The following is a 19,983-nucleotide window of genomic DNA, read 5'->3' as shown; positions in this document are numbered from 1 at the left end:
AAGAATCTCTCTCTCAGAGGACCCTGTAACCGTTATGTCTGGGCACTTACAAAAATATAAGTATTATCTTAGACTTAAAAATATGGGACTCATCTAAACTCTACAAATAGTCAACAATGGAAAGATTTAAATAAGGTAATTTATCAAAAGTAATTATATCACGCTATGAGTAATAAGTAGTCCGTTTGAAGGGGGACTTTCCCCCTTGTATTACGTCACCGACGAAATTAATGTTAGAATTTTCTCAAAAGAGTATTTGTTAATAATATAACAGAAGCAGTGTAAATAAAATTCTGAATTCCATAAAATATTTTCATGCTATTTTAATTCTTTTTAAAAATAAAACTAAATTAATGAATTTAATTATATAGAATCTCTCCACATGCTTGAGGCACTAAATTCCTGCATATGTCGGGATAGGATTGGGGAGGGGAGGTCTTTTACTATTTACTTCAATTACTCACGCGAGACTACCATAACCACCCTGCTTATTGGAGGTGTGAAGTGGCTTGAATCCTTAGCTAGGCTAACAGCCTTTATTGAGAGATTTTCACATAAAAAAGCTGGAGTGAGGAAAAATCCACGCGTATCGAAAACAATCCTCGAATTATTAAACGCGAGGGAAATTTAAATAAGCCGTTTTATAATTAATACTCTTAAGTTTTCAGCATTTTCATCTTAATGCATTTTAAAAATAGCCAATTTGATTTTGCACATTGAATTTTTAATAAAGATATGATAACGAAATCGTGAATTTCCTGTATATTATGTTAACTTTTGTATTCCCCATTGAACTTCCAAAAATAGCATAATACTAAATAAATATTGTGATTTTCCAAGAAATGCGCTGATTAGTAAGCATCGTAACATTTTAGTCAACAAAATTTTGATAAATAAAAAGATTACTATACAAATGACGGATATCCAAATTCCTTAAACTACAAGTAACTTGACTTCGTTTGCTATAGTAAATCAGTCTGAGACTTTGATTTCCGTTTTTTATGGCAAATCCTCGTCATCTTGCGTATTATTTTCCCTTGTTATAGCGAAAATTGATTAAAATGCTTTAAAAGAAATAGAAACTCTACAAAGTCTTGTAGAATATAATTCGTTTTAATTAAAAAAGCATTGACAATTTGTTATCTTTCAAAGCATTGTCAATACTTTGATAAACATTTGTATGTTACATATATACAAACAGGTATATAATATGAAAAAGCACTTACCCTTCCAATTTTGCTTTTAGCAACTTGTCTTCAACGTGCGACTTTCTCTTTCTTCAGGGCACACATAGACCACGTGTCGTTGCGATACCGCCACTTTTATTCCTTGCGGATATTGCAGTCAGCACTGCTCACAGTCGTGTTTTGGAATGACGCCAGTAGGAAATTCGCCAATCAGAAGAAAAGGAAGTTGGAAAGACCATCAGCCGCATCACTGTCGTTGGACATCCTGTCGTAGCCACGCCTGTGACAGTATGGGGGGAACGTATAGGTGTGATAATCACCGAAAACAATATTGCTTAATGAGATGTCCACCTGGTGTTTAGATTAGAGTTTCCGCTACTAGACACTAGCAGTACGTAATCAGATACGGTAGTTCACCGATGCCATTTTCTATTAGCATTAACAGTGTTGCATTCGGACGGACGTCATTGTGAATAATGTTCTGTTGCAGCAATTCCAGCTATAATTAGTTATTAAACAGGAGAATTTACTAAATGGCGAACTGAGTGTAACTTTCTCTTCATGTTTTGTTTCATGTGTTATGTGCAATCTTACACATGACGGTTTTATCTAATAATACATAAAACTTTGAAACACGTTGCAATATTTCAAGATTGCCAACCGTAATGCAGTATCTGGAAGGATCAGCTGCTATATTTAGTAAAATGGAAATGATTATAACTAAACGCATTCCAGTATAAAAGGCGGTCCTTTTTGACATCAGTAAATAGGGATCGCATGAAAATTGAGTTTTCCTTCAAACCTAAACAAAATGACAGCCGACCTCAGTCATGGTAGATTAAAATTAAAGTAACATAACTTTAATTATGCTAATTTTGAAGTTTATTATTTATATAGATAATACTATAGTATGCAACACATTTTTTTTCATAACTGTTATTTTTGTAGGAGAGAAAACAACAACCGAGTATTGATTACAATCTAGAAAGTTTTAAGAGCAGTCCACATTGTTACAATAGTCGTTTTATCTGATAACATATCATGTAATACATGATATGTTATCATCTGGACATATCATGTATTACACCATGATATGTCCAGATGCAGTTACTGAGTCTGAATAGAAGCGCGAGCGCTTCTATTGAGACTCAGTAAATGTAACTGAGAACAGAAAGGAATATATCTTCGATCGAGCCGCTTTCAAATAATTGTGGTCAAAGTTAAGCGCACAAATTTTAAATTCATTCTTCATGTCGGCTTGATCTACTGCGTCATAAGAAAATCCCATTTTTGTAACAACTAGAAATATATTTCTAGATGGTGAACAAGACACAATGTATAAAACGCATCGAACCAAGAATATCAAATTTGTTTATGAGTTCGATTTCTCTCTGGGACGCAAATTACCTTTTTTTATAAAGGCTTTGCAAGTGAAGATTATTTTGCCAGTCTCATGCAGAAGAGTTTTTTATCCCACAAAGCAGGCAAACTGGCCAGAAGAACACAGTGCCATTAACAGGCATAATACAATGGACTTCCAATGCCCGTAATTCAGAAATAACCCAACAACATGCAAGGTAGTTTTACAATTACTTCGATTATGTCGTTGTATGAAATGGCCAGTTTGATTCTAGCCTATTAATAAGCATTGACCATGCGATTGTTTCTAGGAAAGATCCTATTTTTTTTTCTTTATGAAATTATTGAAAAACATTAAATCTTTTACTTTTGTGGAATCACTGCACTGTGTAGTTGCTTATTTTGCAGAGTTGTAAATGTCATTTTTACATCCAGTTTCATGTACGACGGCGGTTGCCTTATAGTTCAGTCAGCAATAATGATGGCCTTTGGTTGTTTGACTAAAGTTGAGTTAGCCAGTTTCATAAGAGGGATGGCAGGGTTTTTCATCCCGAAGAGTAGTTTTTAATCTCGCAAGGCTGACAAACCGGAAAGAGAATACACCCAATTGATAACTAAAACTTCACACGTATGCCACAGTAATTAAATTTTAATAATATGTAGATATTTCGTCTTAAGACATCATTAGTACAGTTATTACGAACAATCTCATCCTCCTTTTCCCTTGTGGTGTCGAGGGTTAGTTAATCATCGGAACTCAAACCGTTCACAGGATAAGGTGGTCAGCCCTACGTCCCTGTGTATCCTATGTCCGTAATGTTGAGTTCTCAAGGCTGGCTTGCCTGCTTTGCTGGATGAAAAACCCCAGGATAAACTGAGGAAAAAACCCTACTGTCTACGCCCAAGACCGGCTAAGGCCGATGAAGATCCTTCAGCTCCTCACGTCACCGACGGGAATCGAACCCAGGACACTCCTTCCCCAGGCATATGGTTGCGAAGCGCACAGACACAAGGCTAACCGAGCGGACTGTTACAAACAATAACACTACGAATTGCATTCAAAGGAATACTTAGTGCTCATGCTTACATTGGAATACCACTATGCGTACAGTAGAGTGTGTTCGAGGACTAAAATATTCGGCTGTAAATTAAAATTAAATTAAAATATACCTGATAAATTTATTTTATACAATTGAGGATAATAATTTCCCAGACCTTTTGGGATAGTGCCACAGTCATTACGGTTAAGTCATTACGGTTGGGCCTGTGACGTAAGGCTTCAATACTTTATTTATATAAACGCTCATGTTTATATAAAGATCTATGTAGCAGCTGGTGTTTTTCCATTGGATCCTATGGTCAGGGTTTTCAACTCCATGTTGAGCGAGGTCAGATTTGTGCGGTTTGATCAGACAGATATGGTCTTGGTGTTCAGAGATGCATCTACTTACGAACACCAAGACCACATCTGTCTGATCAAACCGCACAAATCTGACCTCGCTCAACATGGAGTTGAAAACCCTGACCATAGGATCCAATGGAAAAACACCAGCTGCTACATATATCTTTATATAAACATGAGCGTTTATATAAATAAAGTATTGAAGCCTTACGTCACAGGCCCAACCGTAATGACTGTGGCACTATCCCAAAAGGTCTGGGAAATTATTATCCTCAATTGTATAAAATAAATTTATCAGGTATATTTTAATTTACAGCCAAATATTTTAGTCCTCAAACACGCTACTGTACGCATCCAGGGATTCTAATGTAAGCATGCGCACTGACTGTTCCTTTTGAATGTAATTCCTAGTTTTATTATTGTTTGTAATAACTGTACTGATGATGTCTTAAGATACTTAAGACAAAATATCTACATATCGTTAAAGTTTAATTACTCTGGTATGCGTGTGAATTTTTAGTTAGGAATACTCCACAGGTTTCACTATATAATATACCCAATTGAGAATATGCGCTATGATCTTTTGGCTGGTTAATCCTGTCTGCATAGTCCTTATAATCCTTATAAGGACTGGCTTAAAGGGGCGAAGCAAGAATGCTTTTCATCCTCCCCGTTATCTGTAGAGGACAGTGTAGAGATAAGGTGTTATTGAGCAATTAAAGCTCTGATCATGACAAGAGGGTAACAGCAATAGCCGAGCCTCAGTTAGAACTTCATTAGCTACAGCATTGCCATCCATTACCCTCCAAGGGTATTGGATTGAATGAATCAATCACCGCATCTCACAGTCGATTGATTCATCACTCGGTCCGAAAACCTCTTTCCTGTCTGCATGGTAGACTATACAGATAGAATTAAAACTGCCCTATCAGAGCATTCATTAGTTGTATATGAAGCCAATTTACTTAGCCTCTATCTTGATTTTTAACTCATACGGGAAAGATTCGGCAGTTGCATTACAATAAAAAATATATATATCTAAAGTACTTGAGTCATAATTAAGTGCGACCCAGTTTTGAAACGATGCAAATACACCTTGACGATTGTAAATTGCACATAATTTTTTCAGAAGAAAAACAAATGATAGTTGATGTTATCTGTTTGCAGAATGGCTCAGAAATCCATCTTGAACATGATCTACGAGGTAATAATTGTTAGAAAAAGGATCAGGGAATGAAGAAAAAATTATTTTCGGTAACATAAGTTTTCCAATCCATTGACACATATGGATGAATTTTATCCAGTTATCATTCTGTCAAAGAATGTGTCTGTTTTTTTTATTGATGCTGTATTTTATATTGATTTTGAATAACTTCACAGTCCGTCACTTGACAACAGGAGACAGTGAACTAGTGCTCTGAAAAATAAGTCCAAGGGTAGCATGGGGGGGGGGGGATCACTGGATTTTTGTTAGGTTTCAAGTTCTAAAATTGTTCATAATCAATTATGAAGGCTAATCGCGTCTTTGACAAGATTTGAACTCTGCTCTTCCCAGCCAAAGAGCATCGTCGAAATACAGAGCTATGACGGAGTCCTATTTCCAAAGGCAATTTGAATAAAAATATTTGTTTACTTAATATAAGATGTAACCGCGATATGTGCAAGAACGAAATGGCATAATTCACGATTCCGCTGACAGGAGTTCAGTTGGTCTTAATGAATGCTATTGCATGAAGAGGTAGTAATATCACCAGATGCAACTTCTTCGAGGCAGTGGTCAAGTGAATCGTGGGCGAGTTGAATAACAGGTTTCATTTGTTCCAGACAATTTCCTTATAGAAAAATAATGGTGTGATAAAATCTCAGCAGGTGTTATTCATCGTTCTTCCGTAAAATATTTTCTTGCTGCTGTTACTGAGACATTCCTCCAAAGAAACATCTCAAAGGCTGATAAATCTCAAACACGATTGTGTCCAGCATCTTCCATGCATTTCAGAACATATGGTTACTTCGGTACGTTGAAAATAAATATAGATTACGCCAGCAGTACACACACTTTATTTCTTTAAAGCAATGAATAGGAAAATTTCCTAACTTATTCTCCCCCCCCCCCACACACACACTCCCGAGCCAGACACATTCTGATATTTGCCAATGTCTCACAGATTAAAACCAGCATCGTGGCACTTTTTTTTAAAATATTTTTGTTGCTGCATTGTCGTAGATAAGTGCAGATTTATTATATAATTAAGTTTTCAATAACTAAAAATTATAAAGGAATTTTTTAATAGAATATCTATTGGAATATATCCCTGACCTCCGTTAGGGCTGCGTCTGATCGACGACACGTTCGTTCCAACTGTTTTGAATTTCAACTTTAAATAGTTGAAACCAGCGATCGGAACTCTCCATTAAATGTCGGAATCATTCGTATCTTAAGTTGCAGTGGTTCTTCAGCGATTTGTTTAATCGTGGTAGTATTTATCGTAATATATATTTAATAACTGTTTCACGTGTTTGTAATTTTTTATAACGGAAATGTTAAAAAATGAATACTTTTTATATAATTATTCGTGTTTGAATGAAATATATTTCATTCAAACACGTTGTTAGGATAAAGTCATAAATAGAATTCCATATCCACCTATATATTGTAGTTATTTTCCTAAGTTAATTTACCTTGCAACATACTTATGTATATACTCTAACTTTCCGATCATATGTTATTTTGACATGCAATACTTAATCCCCCCTCCCCAAAAAAATGTATCTAGGGTTTCACGAAATGCTCTAAAATGTATTTTAAATATAGGAAATTTACGAATTATCTCAGTTCTAAATCCTGTTTATTTGTTTTGAAAAATCTATCGATCTTTCATTTTATTGTTCATAAGATTTGTGTGGTTTGATACAAATAGCATTGATTTTAAGTCGTAGATCACCTTTTTATAATTTATTAATTTTCAAATGAAAATCTGATTCACTTATGATGCAGTACATTATTTCACTATGGATAAGTTTTAAAATAATGTCAGTAGTTTATTGCGCTAATAGGCTAATGACTTTTCGAAAGTGCATGTCATCTATCCTTTTGTTTTTCGATCTTGCAGTAACCTGCATATGTGCCAAGTGTAAAATAAATATTTCCATTTCTTCAGAAGTTTTGTTACGCAAAAAAGTAACTAGTTCTGAAATACCTTCAAATTTCATCTATCATAAGAAATACAAAAAAGAGATCGAATGTGATAATGCCAAAATTGCTAGCATTTTCTCTTATTAAAACTTTCTCTATATTTTTAGTCTGCATCCTGATATGCATGCTTACTAGCAAATAACATGCCTGTTTAAAAAACATCTCCTGCATATTAAAATAAATGCCACTTTCATTTATTTATTTATTTGTGATTCCCATTCACGAAAAGGTTTTGCAAAACCCATTAGTAATGGGTGGGCTAAGGATTTTTTTTTTTTTATTTTTATAAAGTTTATATATTTCGGTATTTTTCACTTGTTTATAATAGTCCGGAAATTCTGATGCAGAGACTAAATATGGAATTTATTTACCCATCCGTCTTATAGTTCATCTCTCCTCATGGTGATTTTGAATATGTCCGTCTCAATATTCAGATTATTCTAAGTTGTACAAACGTTCAACATGTATTTTTCCTAATAAAATTTAAAAAAAGAAATGTTACACTACGTTATGATGTTGCTTCATTATTATAATATATATATAATTTATTTATTTATTTCTGTCATTATTATTACAAAGAAAATTCAGAGGTATTGCCAATATTTACAGTGTACATCTTTTACATTATGGAAGGATTACTAACCGGTTAAATAACTGCGTTAGTACATCGTAGTTATTCGGTGCTTCACGAGAAATGTGAACCGTATTTCGTATGCTATTAGTTTAGAGGTAAGTCGGTGGATTTCAGTATTAGTATTTTTTTTTTATTTTTATTTTTTTTTAAATAGGATTTTTGTTTTCTAAGATGTGTAGTAATTAAGGTTGTATAATATCGCGATATTATGCAATATCATGATTTGCACATAGTAAATTATCTTATCTTAATTATTCGATTCTGTGTATCTAGTTGTCCTCCAAGAATTGCTAAAATGTCTCGCATAAATATTGCATGATGTTACTCGTACTATTACATCTTGTCTTCCCATCTTGTCCATATCTCGATTCATCTGACCGAAACTAGCAAAGTTTTAAATATCAGGCTAAAAACATGAAACACTTTATTTTTTGTTTATTCGGAAGCTTGCATTCAAATTAAGGGTTCTTTACAATTAATGCTCCTTTCGTTTATCGTTTTGTAATTGGTGATCAGTACCCAAATTAATGAACGAATTTTGATGAAATTCGGTATTGGATATAATCACTACAATTAGTTATGAATGCATAACTAATTGTAAAATACTTTGTTCGTTGTCTATCTCAGCCAAAGTATTTGATTTTTAACATGGAGATTACCGTATTTATGGTTTTCATTACAAAAAATTAATATGTCTATAAATTAATGAAACTGTTGTCACATTTTTTTATGACTGGCATATGAAAGTTAAGAAACTGGTTCAAAATACGACAAAATTATTTTAAACCAGTTTCTGAACTTTCTTATGCTAGTCAGAAATAAGTATTCGTGATGATATTACTTGATTCCTTAGTTCATTTTTAATACAAAGCATATTGTTAATATTATCTAGTCTCGATTACTCACTTAAAATTCAACGTAACGATATTTAAGTAACGTCAGGCTCATCTACCACTGCACTCTAAAACATTCTTCTCACTCTTAATTATAGCTACCAGCAACAGGCAACCTGAAATAAGAGATTAAAAACATGTTTCGACCAGCGGCAATTACTCATCGTATACAAATTACACACTGAAATCAGTTTCGTTATTTTATAACCATGAAAAAAAAAAAAAACTGAAAACTTTTTAGATTATTTTTTAAATGAAAGATAATGCAGGTAACAGCGATGTGTTGATAATAATTGATCTCTGACATTTTTCTTACTGGCGCAGTGTGAACGAAACATGAGACTGGTACATTATACCTGTCAACTCAACTGCGTTATGTTCTCCAGCTGTTGTCTATATTGCTGAAGTAAACACCCAAGTTTCCAAGAGAAAAAAACTGTGCACGCCATCACAGCAAACTTGATTAGACGAGTGGATTACATACCCCCTTTCGCCATCCCGCAGTACACCAGTTCGAATCTTGCCGTGGTATTTGATGTTTTGTGAATCTCTTTAGGTGGGAGATGAATATCATTGTCCGATGTGAGGCTACCGGCCTGAAGCTGCTGAATAAGTTTCATGTTTAGTCTCAAGAGTAGGATTTCCAAATTATATTATTTATTATTATTACATAACACTTCCAGGGAGGGTACCTGCTCTACAGCTCCCCGTCTTTACCAACAGCAGCTACCTTCATCTACACCAACGCCATCTACCACACTAGTATTTTTACAAATAATCACAAACATCCATGCCCACGGCGGGATTCAAACCCACAGCCTCTCTGCTGGAGAGCAGATACACTAACCACTCGGCCAACCAGACCAGCCCTATTAAAAAAAAAATAGGAAAATAAATGATCATTTTATTGACAGATTTTAGATACATCGTGCATAGTTTAAAAAAAAACAGTGCAGTTATATTAGGAAAATGTTTATTTTGGTATCTCTCCCATGGGATGCTATTGGCGTGTGCGAATTTGAAAATTTTGTTTTCGTAACAAGATGCAAGAAGCATGCTTATATTTTTCTTTGATTTTACTTGCAGATCAATGAAACCTATTTTCATTGGGAATTATTTCATGGATCTACAAGTAAAATAGGTAGGCATAACCACTATTAGTGTAATTTCTTTCAGTTAGCATTGTCCATAGTATGAGTTCATTTTTGAACGTTTCTACATATCATACACTGTGTCGACATTTTTATTCCGAGGGAAATTGAGTCGAAATGTGTGTGTACAACTTTAAACATCAGGGATATATTAATATTCGTTTTCGTTTCACTCTACTTAATTGCAGTTTACTATTGATTCCTAAAGGGTATATGATTTAAGGGAACTAGCCGGTGAGCATTTTAGACTCCTAATTGTCCACCATTTGGAATCAGTGTAAAGAAAAAAAGTGTCGGAGTAGTACACATGCCAGCCACTGAATCAGAAAACTATGCAGATATACGTAAAGGTCACTTACGCCGTGCATATGCAAAATACTTGGTCACGTGCATCATCGCCACGTGTTCTAGGCAACTATTTAAGAATGCTGTAGGCAAGTTCCTTTGGATAAACAAAGGAACTTTCGAAGTTCCTTTTGTTTTTTTTCCAAGTTCGTAAAGGACTTATTGTGGGTTCAAGTCTGGCTGGAACTACGATTTTGAAAACAGCAGAGCTGACTGGTTTCTCAAAAGGTGAGACATCCCGGGTGTTTAATCAGTGGAAGAAGGCCCTATATTGCTTGTCTACGATGCGTAACTGTGGTCCTAAGATAGTCTGTTAGGAATGAGATCGCCGTCTTCTGAGAAGGCTTGTACGGACGAACAGAACTTTTTATGTGCAGCAATTGATCGAAGAATTTAATGAAGGCTGTTCCAACCCATATCTCGCCGAACTATGTTCAGGGAATTGAAGATCAATGGCTATATGGAAACCACTGATGAATAAAAGTTTCTAATTCGGTTGCCAGTATGTGTAGTTCAAAACAAGATAATTATGCATATTCTTTAAAGAACACTGGTTTTTGTTCTCCTCTCCACACACTCCAAATCTTGTGCACCCTTCATGCTCGCTTAAGACAAGTTGTTTGTAATTAATGCCAGAGCAACTACAGCTATGAGGCAAATGTAACATGTCTGTAATTCTGTGTGTTCTGCGAAGCGAAAATTGTTCTGCTCACACATGACCACGTGAGACTCGTAGCTCGCCTGCCATATATAAAGGTTCCTCACATCAGAAGGATAAATATGCCTTGTAATGTATAATGATAATAATAATGAATTATTATTATCCGTTACTTCATTATCCTCCGGTAATAAAGTTATCATAACTTCATTCCTTTAATAGAAAAACTTCGAATATCAACTGTGGTAGTGGTTAGGAGTGACCTTCCGTCTGCTTAAAACCATTTAATTAGCCTGTTTATATCCGAAAGGTGAAATCGTTGAAGCAGTCTTTTACGTTGGTCAAAAGCTAAAAACTGAATTCTTGTATTGGTAATAGACAGTAATGTGCATAGAACGAACTTCGTTTTCCTTGCACATTTCAACAAAACCAGAAGTGTCCCGTTTTTACTGTCACATACTTATCCATTGTCATATACACATCATTGGCATCGATTTTTTTCGCATTTTTTAAAAGCAGTCCTCAAACCACCTTCACTTTCTTTCTTGCATCTGCTGAATAAACATTTAAACCAAATTTAAATTAAATAGCTAGACATCATGCAAAACACATTGATTCCGATTTGCTCAAGAGCGCAACATTGTTCCTCTCATAGGAGCCAGTTCATGAAATCGTAAAGCATTAAAATGTTTTATTGTAGAGGATACGAAACATTTATTATTTTTTGATAGTTTTCTTTATAAAAAAAAAAGCAACTCTTTTAATGATATATTATTAATAGAGAATTACTTTTAAAGCGAAGAAGTGAAACTAGATTGTGCAGTAGAGTATAAAACAACACGTGCAAGAAATGAAAGTTGCGGTTTAGAAAAAACACTACTAGGATAAGTGCGTCACCAAGGAGATATTTCAAGGTTCAAAAAGGGGAAAATGTCTTGAAGTGGAAGAACTATTGCAGAAAAGCAACTCGCAATAACTAAAGGATAAGAAGGAAATGAAACAGATAAGCAGATCTAATTGTTTATTTACATATATAATTTAGGCCAATTTATTTATTTATTCGCATGGGGGTTACCCCGTTCCCTCACCGTCCCTTAGGACTAGTTGAGCCCTCCTGGTGTGGGATCAAGTATGTATTTTATTATTGTAGATCCGTGCGTTCACGGGCCGGTTTGATTTAGGCAATTATTTCGGGGACATGTTACTAAAATAGTGAAGACAACACAGCGGATAATGGGAATGATGCGGAGGACATTGACTTGTAGAAGTAAGGATGTTATGGTTCCTTTGTATAAGGCTTTGATCAGGCCACATATGGATTACTGTGCACAGATCTGGTCACCTGGTTTACAAAAAGATGAAATTGCGTTGGAAAAAGTTAAGAGGCGATTGACTAAGGTGGTTACTGGTCTCTGAAATGTAGAGTATGAAGACAGATTGACAAAATGCAATTTGCAGAAATTGGTGGATAGAAGGAGGAGGGGGGGGGGATATGATTGAGACATATAAGCTAAGTGGTTATTACCAGATTAATGTCGGGGATGTTTTGCACAGAATGGGTGAGGATAGCAGGAGAACAAGGTCATTCCTGGAAGCTCTATAAGGAGGATGGGAGTAAGGAGCAGGTTTTTTTGCATGGAGAGTGGTGAGTGATTGGAATGCTTTGCCAGAGAGTGTGGTGTGTGCAGAGACAGTGAATATATTTAAGGCACAGTATGATAAACTGTGTGTATAACAGTGGACCTCCCACGATGAGTCTTTGACTCCATGGAGGTTTTTATAATAATAATAATTAAGTAGCAATCAGATGGGTATTAGGACATTGACTCCGTACTGATGGAACCAGAAGCGGTTGGGTTAAAAAAGTCTAAAAATTAAGGGATATAACATCCCGTATTGTTTCTTAGCCGAAAGGAAACTCAGAGTTTCATGCCGAATATAGAAACTATATAAAGTTCGGCGATTCCAAGCGTAAGCAAATACCTGGATAGTGTTACAACTGACCCTTTAGGAAGTGCAACACTGATATGGGTAAATATCAAGAATAGTGATAGGAGCTTGCTCCACCTTTTACACGAGTTGCCTCAGTGTTGTACTCTCTAAAGGGTTAGTTGTAACACTATCCAGGTATTTGCTTACGCTTGGAATCGCCGAACTTTATATAGTTTCTATATTCGGCATGAAACTCTTTGAGTTTCCTATTCGGCTAAGAAACAATATGGGATGTTATATCCCTTAATTTTTAAACAAGTTATGTCGCCGAATTGAAGCCTTTGGCTCATCATATAATTAAAAAAGTCTATTTTCAGATACTCTATTGAACATTGACGAACTTACTGTAGTACTGCCTAATAGTGCTTTCCTCATATGACTAGTTTTCCCCAAAGGAATTACGGTTACACAATCCATTAAACCGAATGGCATGCGTGTTAGATCGACTCTATCCTCATAAATTAAAAATGTGCATTGTTGATAGTCCTGAAGGAGAAATTCAGGATGAGCCAGTTTTAGAAATCCTTTACAGCAGTCACCTGATGTGTGTGTGTGTTTAGGAACAACAAAGACCGAAATCGATGTTTAATGTCAACATTCTCCTTTTTAAGATATTTTAAACTTCCTTTGCGTATGCTGCGTCATCATATTTCTTTGTGCAGTAAGTTTGAAAACAGTCCCGTATTTGTGACTTCGAGCACTTCTGAAAGACATCAGTGCTACGTTACTAAGAGTCGCTAGATCCTTAAAGAATGCAATTTTCTAATCTCGTTTTTTTAAAACACTGGTACTCAACTTTTTTCCAGAACCCTAGTGACCTTTTAAAAATATTTATAGTACCTCTTCTTTCTTTCTCTTATTAATTTGTTCGAAGAAGAAAATTAACATAACTGTCATATAATCGTAATGGGACATTTGTGTTTTTTACATCTTCATCAGGATATTAATTCGTGGTCAAACTGTGGATAAACGCTCTTAATTCTTATTTAACGGATAGTCTTTCCATCCTTGAAAAACCTCTCGCAGAGTAAATAGTAGAAAACTATAGCAATATTATCATAGCAGTCTTTTCTTTCCAGTATTGGGAAATTGTTTTGCAAGAACACCCATTTAGGAGTGGGTTATTCTCCTTCCATTAATTAACATACAGTATTTTTATTTCATTTAACTGTTTTTGTAGTTCATCATAGAAAAGATAATTGTAAACAATTTTTATCTTCTTCATGGGTATAGCCGTGATATTCAAATAGCTTGTACTTGTTTGTAATGTAACTGCGATAATTCGATCATTTACAAAACAGTACTTTTGCCATTCTATTTTCCCATTTATTATCAACTAAAATGGTCATCCACTCGAAGATCTATGTTGTTCTGCTCCACTATATAACATAGATATATAGCCATCTATATCTTTTGTTACTTTTTTTTTTAATTTCTTTTTTTAGTTATTTTACTAATTCCATTGACGTTGTACACTTTTTACATTCCACCTAGTTACTTTTAAAATGTCCGAGATTCCTAATCTTTTGCTTTTTTTGTGCGATTAATTTTCCAGATTTGTAATTATCTGGAAAACACTGGTCATCTTGGTTACCACACCAAGTAAATGTTTTGACTTGTTGAGGTAACCAGTCTCAGCCCCCCCCCAACACAAACAAACATATACAACCTGAAGGACCAGGGTATCTTTCTCTCTTAGTCCGGAACCTACCTCTCGACTTGTATAGCTAGAGAGGCCCTAACATTAGCTCTTAGCTACCGCTTGTATGGTATAGCTCTTGATCACTGGTGCGCGCAAGCCTCCTTACCATGTCTAGGTGGATATATCATTAACGAAGATTATTATTATTAAGCGAGACATCCAGGAAGTCAAGAACTCATCGAAGAGGCCGCATATTACACGCACCAGCTATCATACTTGTTCTTAAATTCATAAACATTGCTTGCGCAGACACACAACATCCAGTGGCAATCCATTCCAAACACGCACCACTCTATTAAGAGAAAAGTGTAGATCTTATTTCCCCCCCCCCTCTTAGTGGCATTCATGCTCAGCTTCCAAGGATGTTCTCTTGTCCTTTCCCCATTAAATAAAAAAAAATTCTATCAACTAAAATCCTGTATGACCCTTTCAGAAGTTTGCAAGTCTCAATCAATCATTCCTCTTTCTCCTGTTTGCTAGTGTCGGCAGTTTACAAATTCTCAGTCTGTCTTCATAATCAGTATTCCATTAATCCTGATATCATTTTGAACATTCTTATTTGCTCTCTCTTTCTCACTCTCCACTGTATGAGAATTACAACGGATACCAGATCTGCACACAATAGTTCAAATGAGGTCTTATCAAGGCCTCGTAAAGAGGCAAAATGACTTCCTTATCTTTACATGTGAACGTTCGTTTCAGCATTGCAATTATCTTTTGAGTTGTATTTGCAATCCTTGCTACATGACCGCTGAACTTCGACTTCCTATCTGCTAACACTCCAAAATCCCTAGCCTGATCAGTTTCTTCTAGCCTAATCCCACCAATATAATATGACATTGGTTACCTAATCACGCCGTAGTGGAATGACTTTACATTTACTGACATCTATTTTCCCATGTTCACAATTCCAGTCTATTAAAATGATTCTGCAAGTACTGCATATCAGCAGCATTCCTGATTACTCTACCTATTTTTAATACATAATCAGCAAATAACTGTATGTCGCCTGTCATATTCTTCCCAATAACATTAATGTAAAAATTGAATAACAGTGGACCAAGAACTGATCCACTGGTTTCCTTTTAAATTTTGCAGACGCGCATCCCCTGTAGAAGAATTTTTGATATGTTAATCAGCCATCCTCTTAACCACGCTAATATCTTATAATCCAAGCCTATTTTCTCCAGTTTATGCAACAGCCTTCCATGCTATATTCTATCAAAGCCTTAGCAAAATCCAAAAGTATCATGGTATATCCATTCTCTTGTCTGGTTCAATGGTAATATTATTATAGAGTGTGAGCAAGTTGCTAAAACATGACGTTCCATTAGTAAATCCATACTGTTCAGAGTAGAAATTCTCTGTCAATCCATCTCTGAATGAGAGTCCTAACCAACCTTTCCAAACTTTTGACCACTCCTGAGATACTGATTGGTCGATATTTGGATACATCGGTCTTTGTGCAATGGGATTACCATCCATTCTTTCCACTCGTGCTGAATCTTCTCTGTTCTGAGACTCAAATTATATGGCCTGTTCAAAGGAATAAGTAGTTCAGTGAATAGTCTTTAGCACTCGTACTTATATCTCATCAGCCCCTATTGCTGAATTGTTATGCAGTATGTGCAACAGCTCTAAGACCTCCTCACACACCTGAGTTTTTTCATCCAGTGAAGATGTAACAGTGAGCTCAATGTTGCATACACCAGGTTGGTAGCTTTTAGCAAAATGGGCACTCATTAGTTGAACAATCTCATCTGCATTCAGTAGAATTATTCTTTTATATTCATTCTTTCTTTTACTTGCAGCATATCGATAGAATTCTTTGGGGTTGTCTTTAGTTTGCAGATCCAGTTTCGTTTCATGCTCAAACTTAGCTTTCCGTATAACAGTTGCCTTTTCTGGCCTGCTGCTTATAATTATCCTAACTGACATTCCTTCCACATCTTTTTCTTACGATTCTTTTGCTTGATTAGATTACACATCCATTTCACTCCTACTCTATTTGTTCTTTGAACTCTAGGGATACATTGTGATATCACATCATTTAAGTATTTTTTAAAATGCTTCTCATGCACCGTCGATATTCTTCCCATTCAGTAACCAATATCATTGCGCTGAACTCGGTATATATACTCCTCAATTGGTTATAATTTCCTACTTTGTAGTTCAGAATGTAATCCTGAATGGAACATTCATAAACTTGGTCACTTCCCAAGTGAGTACCGCACGATCACTGTCACCAGCCGGAAGCAAAATAGTTACGTCTTTAACTGGAACGCCCTCTGACACTATAATCAAATCTAACACTCTTTGACCTCGAGTACCTTCTGTGGCATGCTGCTTGAGAAAGTCGTCTCGTAACAGCTCAATAAATTCAGTTTTTCATTCTTTTCATGATATTTTACTGCTGTCTAATCAGTGTTTGGATAATTAAAATCCCCCGTTATGATTACTCTTTTCGTGCCCATCGTCTTTATTTGGTGATGCATTTCTTCATCACCAGCAACAGATCCATCAGTGAGTTGGAAGCCATCCAGATGGCTTCCAACTCACTGCCATACGAAAAACTGTTGCTAATATTACAATCATAGGTTTCAACACCAAGTGGATTCAAGTCATCCGATATCATTAGCAAGCAGCCCGCCCCCTCTCCTATTCTGTCTATCCTTCCCAAAAATACTATAACCTTTACCCTCGATACTAGTTTGTATGTCTGATTCTAATAGGCAGGTCTCACTAATGCCTACGATCTGAGGTTCTAACATATTGACCAAGGCAACAAACTCTACCCATTTGTTTCTGATACTCCTAGCATTCGTGTACAGACATAATAATTTACTTGCATGTTCTTTTGTATACTTTTGACTGCAGTCTGCATGGAACAGTTGGACAACTTGCAGATCTCTATTCTTCTTTAGTGCCTTGTACATGTAGACTTTGTGTTTGTCCGGTTCGGACCCATCAAAACGTGTGCAAAGATGTTTTGATGGGTCCGAACCGGACGAACACAAAGTCGAAATCGTACTCTCCTCGTAATCATTTCGATGATGCCTATTCCCGTCATTACACAGTTACATAACATTGTCACTCTTACACTTACATTCTCACCATTCCTTCCATTATAATTTAGTTTTCCTGACTCTGTAACTTAAGATTCTTTTATTTCCCCCATCCATAGGTTGATTTGGGTTTATTGAGTCTTAACCTACTTTCCACTTTAACTCGTCTTTTGTTTTTTTTTTCCTTTGTTAATATTTTTATATAGTCACCAAAAAGCACATTTTTAAAAAAATTCCATCCTAATTGCCTATTAGTCATCCAGCCATGCTCTCGCGAATCGGTATCATTGATATTAAACGGCAGTAATAAACAAATACAGTTAATGATATCAATTTACAAATTGGATAGCTGCACCAATACGTTCAACGGTGGTAGTTGTATATTGATCAACTTACAACTCTAAATTTAGCAATAATAACTTTCAGGAATAATTGGTTATTAATCTTCATCTCTCCAAGAACTGGTTTAGTCGCTTGGTTATGAGTTTATAGGCATTTAATCCAACCGGCTTACCCTTCGTCTACAGCATTCCCTGAGGGAATTATATAATTGTTGGTATCCATAATTTTGGTGAAAGTTATTCCATATATTTTCCACTATAACCGTAAAAAAGTTTAGTTATTTTTTCCCCTTTACTAGATCCTTACTATATCTTCTTCCAGTAGGACCTGACTCAGCCCAGGTGCTGAGTTAAGCCTGGATTATCTCAGTTATATAATCCATGAACTAACTTTTTTAAATTTCAATTAAAGCTCTTCTCCTTCCTCTGTGAAGCTCAACAGGTAATCATTGGTCATAGTACAATCCGTGATTAGTGAGTCTTCTCTTAATACCTTCTTATTCTGTTAGCATCCAAGAAAGCTGACAGCCGTAATCCAGTCCGTTTGACAGCCGTTTTCCCCTCCTACAAAGGATGCTGATTTTAGCTAAGCTAGTTATTTTTTGATTTACTAGTTTTCTAATATGATTTCTTAAATTTGTTGTTAACTAAATTACCCATATTCTCATTAACACTTAGCCATCTCTATCTGCATACTAAATCTGATATTTTTTCACATTAAATTTAATCCCCACTTTCCCGTCCTCTATCGCTCGCTCGCTGATAATAATATAAGTTGTAAATTTAAAAAAAAAAATTTAAAAATAGCGTGAAATTGCTTTTGTTTCCAGAAGTCTATGTTTAGCGATACGATAACTCGAACTTGCGTTTTAGAACTAATGTTAAAAGGGCTCAAACGTACCTCACAACAAATAAGAATACAAACCGTAAAGAAAAGAAGAAAAAACTCTCTTAGTCAGATGGTCTGCTTTACTGTTTGTGAGGAAATCGTATTTCTTCAAACCGGATACGATATTTTTATTTTCTATCTGGGAAAATTGTGCCAAATAGTCTTAACTTGATTGCCTCACTATACCCCTCTCTACAAGTATTTTATTACTGTATCTGCTTTAGATGTGTTTGCGCTCCGGAGGAAATTCGCTAAGCATCCCCTTTTTTTTTTTTTTCTAGTGGGATTCGCCTTGCTTACCACTGAGAGTCGATCTTTCTTCTAAAAAAAAAAAATAAATAAATAAACAACGTCGGTCTTGACAACACCTGAGAATAAAATATAAAATTTTATTCTCAGCTGTTGAATGCGATCAGAAATGCAGCAGTCTGAGATGCATTGGTTACGCTTGATTTACCCAAAATAATACTTCTAGTTTTTTGGCCGAAAGGCAAAGTCATATTACTACCTGAGCTAAGCATGAAACAAATTGTCTTAGTATGCATCATGAAGGTTTTTTTTTTTTTTTTTTAAGGCGAATATTTTTTATTTCTGAAAACGACTATCAAAATAGCCAAAGGATAGAAGAGAAATATATACATAATATACTACCGAAGCTGTGCATTAGAAGGTTTAGTTCATGTAGTATGAGTAGCCTAATAGATGGTGTGCAACCAACAAGCTTTGGATTCGAATCCAGTTATCGCATGAATGTTTGTGAACATCTTTGAGTGCTAGATTGTGGTCTCATACCAGGTGATGAAAATAATCTTGCTTATTGGAGGCTGGAAGTGGTGTGAACTAGGTTTCATGTTTGGTCTCAAAAGTTGGATTTCCGCGCGTAAAAAGAAAAAAACAAATCTTCAAAGGAATATTTATCCAGTAAATCATATTTCAATTGCCAAACTTAAACCTTTCTTGGACGGTAAGATCGTACCGAAATTGTATGGTCAAAATTTTAACACTAACTTCAAAGTATTTATTTCTAATATAAAGGAAGTTAAATTATTTGATTGTGAAAGCTCTGACCAAAATAGCACCTAGATGAGATTTTTATTTGTTTATGGAATGAAACAAAATACAGTATTGCGCCCTCATCATCCAAAAATATCAGAAAGGAAGTAAAAAATACT

The 19,983-nt window shown here is 35.4% G+C and overlaps 1 protein-coding gene and 1 long non-coding RNA gene across 2 annotated transcripts in view; one reads left to right on the top strand and one right to left on the bottom strand.

Moving 5' to 3' along the window:
- Positions 1 to 1,317, bottom strand: part of LOC150105516 (dual oxidase maturation factor 2-like) — a 62,290-nt gene extending 60,973 nt beyond the window's left edge. Inside the window, exon 1 of the mRNA XM_090394864.1 lies at positions 1,227 to 1,317. The gene's annotated coding sequence lies outside the window, so the exon portion shown is untranslated. The remainder of the gene's footprint in view (positions 1 to 1,226) is intronic.
- LOC150105515 (uncharacterized) overlaps positions 1 to 19,983 on the top strand; it is a 227,578-nt gene that overhangs the window by 122,432 nt on the left and 85,163 nt on the right. The gene's annotated exons all lie outside the window — the stretch shown is intronic.

Source organism: Typopeltis vanoorti, chromosome 6, assembly GCF_054136105.1.
Source record: "Typopeltis vanoorti isolate ZY-2024b chromosome 6, IOZ_Tvanoo_1.0, whole genome shotgun sequence".
Classification (NCBI taxonomy): Eukaryota; Metazoa; Arthropoda; class Arachnida; order Uropygi; family Thelyphonidae; genus Typopeltis; species Typopeltis vanoorti.
This window is presented reverse-complemented; position numbering and strand designations above follow the sequence as displayed.